General features: G+C 42.2%; 1 pseudogene; it reads left to right on the top strand.

Annotated features, from left to right (window-relative positions):
- The first annotated feature begins 7,367 nt into the window (after positions 1–7,367).
- Positions 7,368–7,789, top strand: LOC111159011 (annotated as a pseudogene).
- Positions 7,790–8,079: the final 290 nt, after the last annotated feature.

Here is an 8,079-nt window from a genome sequence, read left to right as displayed (position 1 = left end):
GGCCAATGGCACTGTTTATGGAGCTGCCTTGGACGAGTGACATAAGCTCTCAGGGTCTTAGTACCTCTGTTTGTAAAGTGAAAAATAACAGAAACCTGGGGAAGTTGTAAAAATTAAAAGAGACACTGAGGTCCGAGGGCCCGGAAAAGTCTCACAGAGACATGCAGCACAGGGCTCAAGAAGAACTGCCAGTATCCTGTCTTCTGACTGTCTTCCTGGGAACAAAGACAGCTAATCATTCACCCCAATATCAGCCCTTCCTTCCTAGCCAGGCAACAGCTCCCTGGAATAGAGCTTGCATGGCCCAGCCTCCCCTGTAGCTAGCTGTGGCCATAGAGGACATTCTGGCCCTTGGGACACTCCATTTACATGGGAGTGTCCTGCGCACCTGGTGTTTTGGGAAGGAGTGGGCCTCTGTACCCCTCCTCTTTTTCCTGGACCAGAGCATCAACTAGATGGCTGAAGCCGAACAGTCAAATAATGGTATTGGGCCATGAGCCCAGGACGGCCGTGATAAGGCAGAAGGAGCCCGAATCCCTAAAGAGCTTCGCAGAGCCACCACAGCAGCCCAGACTCCCTAGCTCTGGATGCATTTACCGGACTGCCAGATAAACTTCTGTGTTGTTTCAGCCACTATTGTTTTAGATTTTCACTCACACAGAAAGGACAGATCCAATCCGAACTGAAACATCACTCACACTATATGTAAAACTGGGAAAATAATGACGAGCAGCTAACCACCCTAATAGTAATCTTTCACGTTCATACAAGGCCCCAGCCCACTAGACCCTTTTAGATCACACAGTCCCCAACTGACCAGGCTCTCTTTAGTCTATGTAGCAAGTCATCACGCACCCAGAAGGGTTTCCCGCTGATGCAAGGAACGGGGCTCCTCTGTTGGCACCCAGCACAAGAAGACCCCAGAGTCTCCGAATCAAATACAGACTATGTTTACAGGAAAGAAAGTAATCCCAGGTCCCCCATCTGCAGAGTGGGGGCAGGAGGCTATAGTATTCTGAAAGCTTTGAACTCCAACATTTCAGAGACATTGTTCAAGACCCAAAAAGACCTGCTCATAAACTTTTAGGAATTATTTTTTTCCCCTTTAACCAGAGATTTACTTTTTTCTCCCTGTTCCTGTTTCCATTTATTTTATAAGGGACCCCAATATGATACAAGAAGTGTGTTTTGTACTAATTTTCTTTCCTAAAGACTTTTGTCGCTGATAGTATTTTGTAGTCCCGAAAAAGTGATTTTTCTTGGCTTTAAGCTTCTTCATGTTGGCTTATTTCCTTGCTAGAAAGAATTGCAGATTTTATTTTGGTTGATGTTTGGCTGGTTTCTTGGGGTTTTTATGTACAATTTACCCTGTTAACCATTTTTTTTCCCTGTTAACCATTTTTAACCGTCCAGTTTCCTGGCATTAAGAACACCAGCACCACCTATCTCCACAATTTTTTCATTTCTGCAACCTGAAACTCCATACCCATTAAATAACTCCCCCCCCCCCCTCCTGCCCCTTGGCTCCCGGCAACCACTGTTCCACCTTCTGTCTGGAGGAATTTGACTTCTCTAGGAAACACGGGTAAGCAGAATCACACCATATTGGTCCTTTCCTGTCTGATTTATTTCATTCAGGATGATGTCTTCAAGGTTCATCTCTGATACAATGTGTCAGAATTTTGCTCCTTTTGAAGGTTGAACAAAAATACTCTGTTGGGTGGCTATACCACGTTTGGTTTCTTTACCCATTCATCTGCGATGGCCCCTTGGGTTGCTTCCACATTTCTGATATTGTGAATAATGCTGCTATGAACATGGGGATACAGAGTTCTGTTTTTGAGGAACCTCCATACTGTTAAGGATTACTTCAGAAGAAGAGCATGAGGGTGTAGTTTTTCCAGGAGTGGGCAAAACAATGGTTCCCAAACTGGATTATGCATCAGAATTACCTGGGAACTCACATGCAAAATCCTGAGTGCCCCATTTTCCAAGACTATTAAATGAGATTATCTTGGGGAGGAGCTGGGAATCTGGAATTTAATACAAGTTCTCTGTGCCACTCATCTCTAGGGTGGCCTATGGAGCCATCAGGTGCAGAGAGGAGGGCTCCAACTGCCCCCGCAGTGTCTACTACACACACCCAAAGGGAAACAAGCTTTGTAAGACACAGGTCCCACGCTGCTTTGCTCTCCACCTACAGCAGGAACTTGTTGTAAGAGAGTGACGGAGTAAGGAAAGCCATCTTCCTGTCTGGAGAGGAACGAGGAAAATAGCTCTCACAGCTCAGGACTCAGTGGCTTACTGCCTTGAACCTCCCGACTTTCAGGAGTGGTCAGAGAAGAGTCCTCAGGGAGTGGATTTATGCACTCGTCCTGAGACAGGATCTGATTGGCCCTGTTTTTCACTATCCAATATCGAGGACTCTTATTTGCTAGTGGCTTCGGCCAAGCTTTCTCATAGGTGGTGTGGGTTCCTTCCATCTAGCCTATCAGAGCCTTTACTAGGGATTCCCCATTCAATGTCAGCTGGTAGGGTCCTATGACACACGGTTTGGCCTCACTGCCCACAGTGTTGCTTCTAAGAGTGGTTTTTTTGTTTGTTTGTTTGTTTGTTTTTTAAGATTTTATTCATTTATGACAGAGAAAGATAGTGAGAAAGGGAACATAAGCACGGAGGAGCTGGAGAGGGAGAAGCAGGCTTCCCGCAGAGCAAGGAGCCTGATATGGGGCTACATCCCAGGACGCTGGGACCATAACCCAAGCCAAAGGCAGACACCTAACCAGTGAGCCACCCAAGCACCCCTCCAGGAGTGTTTATAAAGGTCTGTGGATGTTCCAAGACAGGCACTCTTTCCCAAGGAATGCTGTGAGAATTGCTTTCCTCCTTTGAGCACCTGAAATCTTTTTTAAAATCAGGATTTTTTTTTTTAAGTTTCGTTTTGTAGTTTGCTATAACATCATTCATATTGAGCTTAGAAAGTGGAAATTATAGGAAAATGGAAGGAGGAAAAAACTGGTCCTAATTCCCACTTCCTAGAGTCTACCATTTTTGTGAATTCCTTCCTGCTTTTTTTCTCTGCATAGTTTTTTATGTGCTCACTTATCATAAGTATTTTCCCATGTTATGATAAACTCATATATGCTTTTCAGTGGGTGCAAGGATCTACCATGGTTTACTCAATTTGTTCCTTACTTTTAAATATTTTTTATTGTTTCCAACTTTTCTCTATTGAAAATGGTATTACAAGGAACATTTTTAGACAGAAAGCCTCCTGCAATATTTTCCCTTAGGGCAAAGGCCAAGAAATTGGATTATTAAGTCAAAGTCATGAACATATTAAGGCCTTTGATATGTAGCCCATCTAATTTTTGAAAGGGTGGACACCAAATTACACAACCATGAGCAAATACAAAAATGGGCACCATTACCTAGATCCTAGTCTAGTGGTTGGATGCTGAGTGATTTTGCCCTCAGGGGACATCTGACAATGTCTGGAGGCATTTTTGGTTTTTGCAATGGGAGGGATACTACTGGCATCTGTTGAGCAGAGGCCAAGGATGCTGCTAATCATCCTGCAATGCACATTATAGCTATACACAACAGAGAATCATCTGGCCCAGAGTGTCAATCATGCCAAGGTTCAGAACACTACTCTATTGTAACCATCAATTGGATCACAACCCATTCAGGGAGAAAAAGAATCTTATCAGTTCAATTTCAGGGCCCAGCTGTCAGCTGCTGGTGCTTCTGTCAATGCTACATACATGAGGTCAGTGATGAAAACGAGTCTAAACATCAGCTCAATGTGTCCTTGTCCAAATTAGCTCCCAGCTCCAGACTCAAATTTCACCTTGACCAACTGAGGGCACTTCCCTGAACCACCTCTTACCCTGGGGCTCTGAGAATTCTTATACGTTGGCTGCCCATGGTTCTCAGTCTAGACCGCCACCTCTCATCAGAAATGTTCGATGCAATTCAAAGTGGGGGATCCATATGCTCTGATTTTGAGAACATTTCTGGGATTCTATGCAAATTTACCCATACATCACCCCTTCTCAAACCCACAGTAGTCCCTGGCAATACACCTAAACCTTAGGACTTTGAAGACAGGAATTCAAATCACAGATCTAATCTGTGGTACAAACAGCTAACTCTTCCCAGTATCTATTCTCCTGTTCCTCTATGGTAATAGAATATCCAATTTTTAGCTAGCCAGTAGCTTCTCAGAATAAACACCTAATTTCCCAGACTTTCTTGCAGCTATCCAGTAGCTTTTAAGTGGAAGTATTGAGTGTGACTCCTGGTAGTGTCCTGTCAGAGGCAATGCACCCTCTTTTACTGATAGCTTAAATAAATGTGGACATGCCAGCTTAATCTAAAGCAGCTATCTTAGACCAGGAGGTGGAAGTCAAGTTTGGAGGATGTCAGAGCAACAAGATAGAAGGAGCCTGGGTCCTTGATGATCACGGAGTTACTGTGCCAACCCTGTACTCTTTACCACCGGGCTTCACTATGTGGGAGAGAAATTACCCCATGTTTAATTTAAGCCACTGTTATTTTGGTCTCCATTACAGCTGAACCTAATCCTAAGTGACACATAATCCAACTTCCTCATTTGAAAGATAAAAATGCAGGCTTGAATGGACTATATCAGGCTTGGTTCGTGGTGCCTTTTCTGCCAGCTGTCGGGGAGTTTGCTGAATAAGAAAAAAAATGAATCATTTAAGAGAAATGGTGTATTTTGGGATACCGTATGAGATTGATAACACAAAAGAAGATAAAAGACTTGAATCTGGAGGAAAGCAAAGGCTTCAGAATATGTGAGATGAGATTTGGGGCACAGTAAGGAAAGGCAAAATAAAGCAACAGCCCTGATTTTTCAGGGTTGGATCTGAATCTGGGAGTAGTTAAAACTCTAACGACACTCTTGTTGATGTAATGATCCGTTTTTAGCAGTCAGCATGTCTGAATGCAGAGACTGTTTATAGAGCAGCGTAATTAATAGATACTTCATGGAAGTGATTGTTGCTGGTTCAATTATTCTTTAAGAGATTGGACAGATCAAGAGACTGCTCTGGAAAGAGAATCACCCTTTCTTTTCTCCCCTTCAGAATAAATGAGCACTCATAATTTATTAAAATTATCCCCTTGGTTTCATTTCACTCACAAAGAAAATATATGCACCCTCCTAAAATATACAGATTTATTTCTCCTAGAGTCTAGCAGGTAAAGAGAAAGATAATTGACATCATATTGAGTTAGAAGAAAGCTGTGTCTGCACATCGCCTAAGCAACCAGTCACTCAGGACAATTCTGCCAAAACACCCGTCAACTCTGTGAAAAATCCATCAGCCTGCTTATGTGACATCCCACAGCCTTCTGCTTGCCCTTCCCAGATTGAGTAGCTGAATTTCTTATTTTCTGTTACCTATATTGGTTTCCTAAAGACACTGCTGCAGGTAAAGCTTTGACTTCATAGAGGAAGTCATCGATCTTTAAAACTCCCCACAGGGTGACTTCCTCATGACCATCAGAAAATGCTCTGCAGAAATAAGGTCCCATTGCCCACTGGAGCTTGAAGGGTCAAATGAAGCCCAGTCCCTGGGACAAGCAGAAAAGATTAGAAAGAGGACCATTAATTAGCCTTCCCCTTTTCCTTCTTCTCAGTGCCCAGAAAATGGTTTTTCTTGGCTCAAGGACTAGGCAGAGTGAATACCTGGTCCAGATTTGCTTGGATCCTTCTTCTCTAAGCAACTAATTCTTGATAGAAAATATGCTTATATCACATAGGCCCACACCAAAGAGAAGGAAAAGCCTCCATTTATCCTCTCTCTTTGATTTCATTTCAGCTTCTGGAGGCAAAGTCACCCCAGGCAAGCCTCATGCAGCACTTCATGGCTCAGAAGACTGTTGGATCTGGCTGACTGCACTGTTATCATAGGGCAACAGAACCTTGGCAGCAGACTCTTGAGCAGGTTACTGTGACTCTGAAGGCTATTTGCATCACAAAAGAGTCTCTTAGCTGCACCAAGATTCAGCCCTCAAAACATGTGGGTGACCCACCCTGTGTACATCCACCTTTCTATGTAGTTACTCTTCTCATCTGTGACTGGCCTACTTTCACACCTACTGATCCCATGGTCCTTAGTCTAGCCAGTTCCAGGTTCACATGAGCTGCCACACCCTGGTTTTAATCTGCTGGTTTAATCCCTCAATTCAACCAGTGGTGTGCCAGAGCTAGTTCCCACTGGCTTAAGAAAACCAGTTGCTCATAGCTCTTCAAAATGTCCTATTCAATAGCATTACATTGGTAGGTTGAAATCAGGCATTGTAAGGGTAATTACATCACAGAAATCAGCAAAATCTATAAGATCTACCCCCAACCTGACCCAGAAAGCCAATTAAACATTTCCTACCACATGCTGGATCTGTCCCTTTTGAAAAGGGGTAAATATGTGTCCATTTATCATCGTCAATATAAACAATACACATTAAAAAATAATTTAAAAAAAGAATTTTAGGCCAACCTTAATTGGATTCTGGTTTGAACCACTAAATGTAAAAAGATATTTGGAAAATTTTGAAACCAATTATAGATAACATTAAAGAACTCATGTTAATTTTTTAGGCATAAAAATATTATGGAGGAATAGAAGGGCACTTCCTCAACCTGATAAAGAACATCTATAAAAAAAACCTACAGCTAACATCATTATGTGGGAGAAACTAAAAATTTTCCCACTAAGGTCATGAACGAAACAAAGATGTTCCCTCTTCTTTTCAACATTGTACAAGAAGTCCTAGCTGATGCAATAAGACAAGAAAATGAAAAACAACACAGATTGGGATAGAAGAAATAAAATTGTCTTTTTTTACAGACAACGTGGTTGTCTATGTAGAAAATCTGAAAAAATCAACAACAACAAAAAACCTCCTGGAACAAATAAGCTATTATAGCAGGGTTGCAGGATATAAGATTAACATACAAAAGTCTATCGCTTTTCTACACAACAGCAATGAACAAGTGGAACTTGAAATTAAAAACATATTACCTATGTCAACTATACTTAAATAAAACTATTTTGAAAACCACATCATTTACATTAGCACCCCCAAAATAAAACACTTAGGTATAAATCCAAAAAACATGTACAAGAGCTATACATGAGGAAAACTACAAGACTCTAATGGAAGAAATCAAAGAACTAAATAAATAGATGTCCGTGGATAAAAAGACTCAAAATTGTCAAGATGCTCATTTTTCCGCAGTTTGAATCGCGGTGAGATGAAGGAGTAGGCAGTGGGATCTCACTGGCTGACTAGTTCTTTCTCAGCTTTGCTTGTTTGAGCTTCAGCAGAATTCGAAATGGCTGGCGGTAAGGCTGGGAAGGACTCTGGAAAGGCCACGACAAAGGCGGTTTCCCGCTCACAGAAAGCCGGCTTGCAGTTCCCAGTGGGCCGCCTTCATCGACGCCTGAAACTAGGACAACCAGTTATGGATGTGTGCGCACGACTGCTGCTGTGTACAGTGCAGCTTCCTAGAGTAAAGGAACCGCAGAGGTACTTGAATTGGCAGGAAATGCATCAAAAGACTTAAAGGTAAAGCATATCACTCCTCCTCACTTGCAGCTTGGTATTGGTGGAGATCAAGAATTGGGCTTTCATCAAGGCTGCAGTTGCTGGTGGTGGTGCCATTCCACACATCCACAACTCTCTGATTGGGAAGAAAGGACAAAGGAAGACTGTTTCAAGGATGCCTGGATTCCTTATTATCTTGGGACTCTAAATACTCTTAACAGCTGTCCAGCGTTGGCGATTTCCGGGGACTGTATCACTGTGAAAAACACAATTTTGCCTTTTTGTAATTCTATTTGAGCAAGTTGGAAGTTTAATTAGCTTTCCAACCAACCAAATTTCTGCGTTTGAGTCTTAACCATATTTAAGTGTTATTGTGGCTTCAAAGAAGCTATTGATTCTGAAGTAGTAGGTTTTGATTGAGTTGACTTTTTAAAAAACTGTTTGGATTTTAATTGGGATGCAGAAGTTATAGTAACAAACATTTGGTTTTGTACAGAC

Source organism: Enhydra lutris, unplaced genomic scaffold (genome assembly GCF_002288905.1).
Source record: "Enhydra lutris kenyoni isolate GAN:26980312 unplaced genomic scaffold, ASM228890v2 scaffoldscaffold66, whole genome shotgun sequence".
Lineage (NCBI taxonomy): Eukaryota > Metazoa > Chordata > Mammalia > Carnivora > Mustelidae > Enhydra > Enhydra lutris.
Note: the sequence above shows the minus strand (reverse complement) of the source record. Positions and strands in the feature narration are given on the sequence as shown.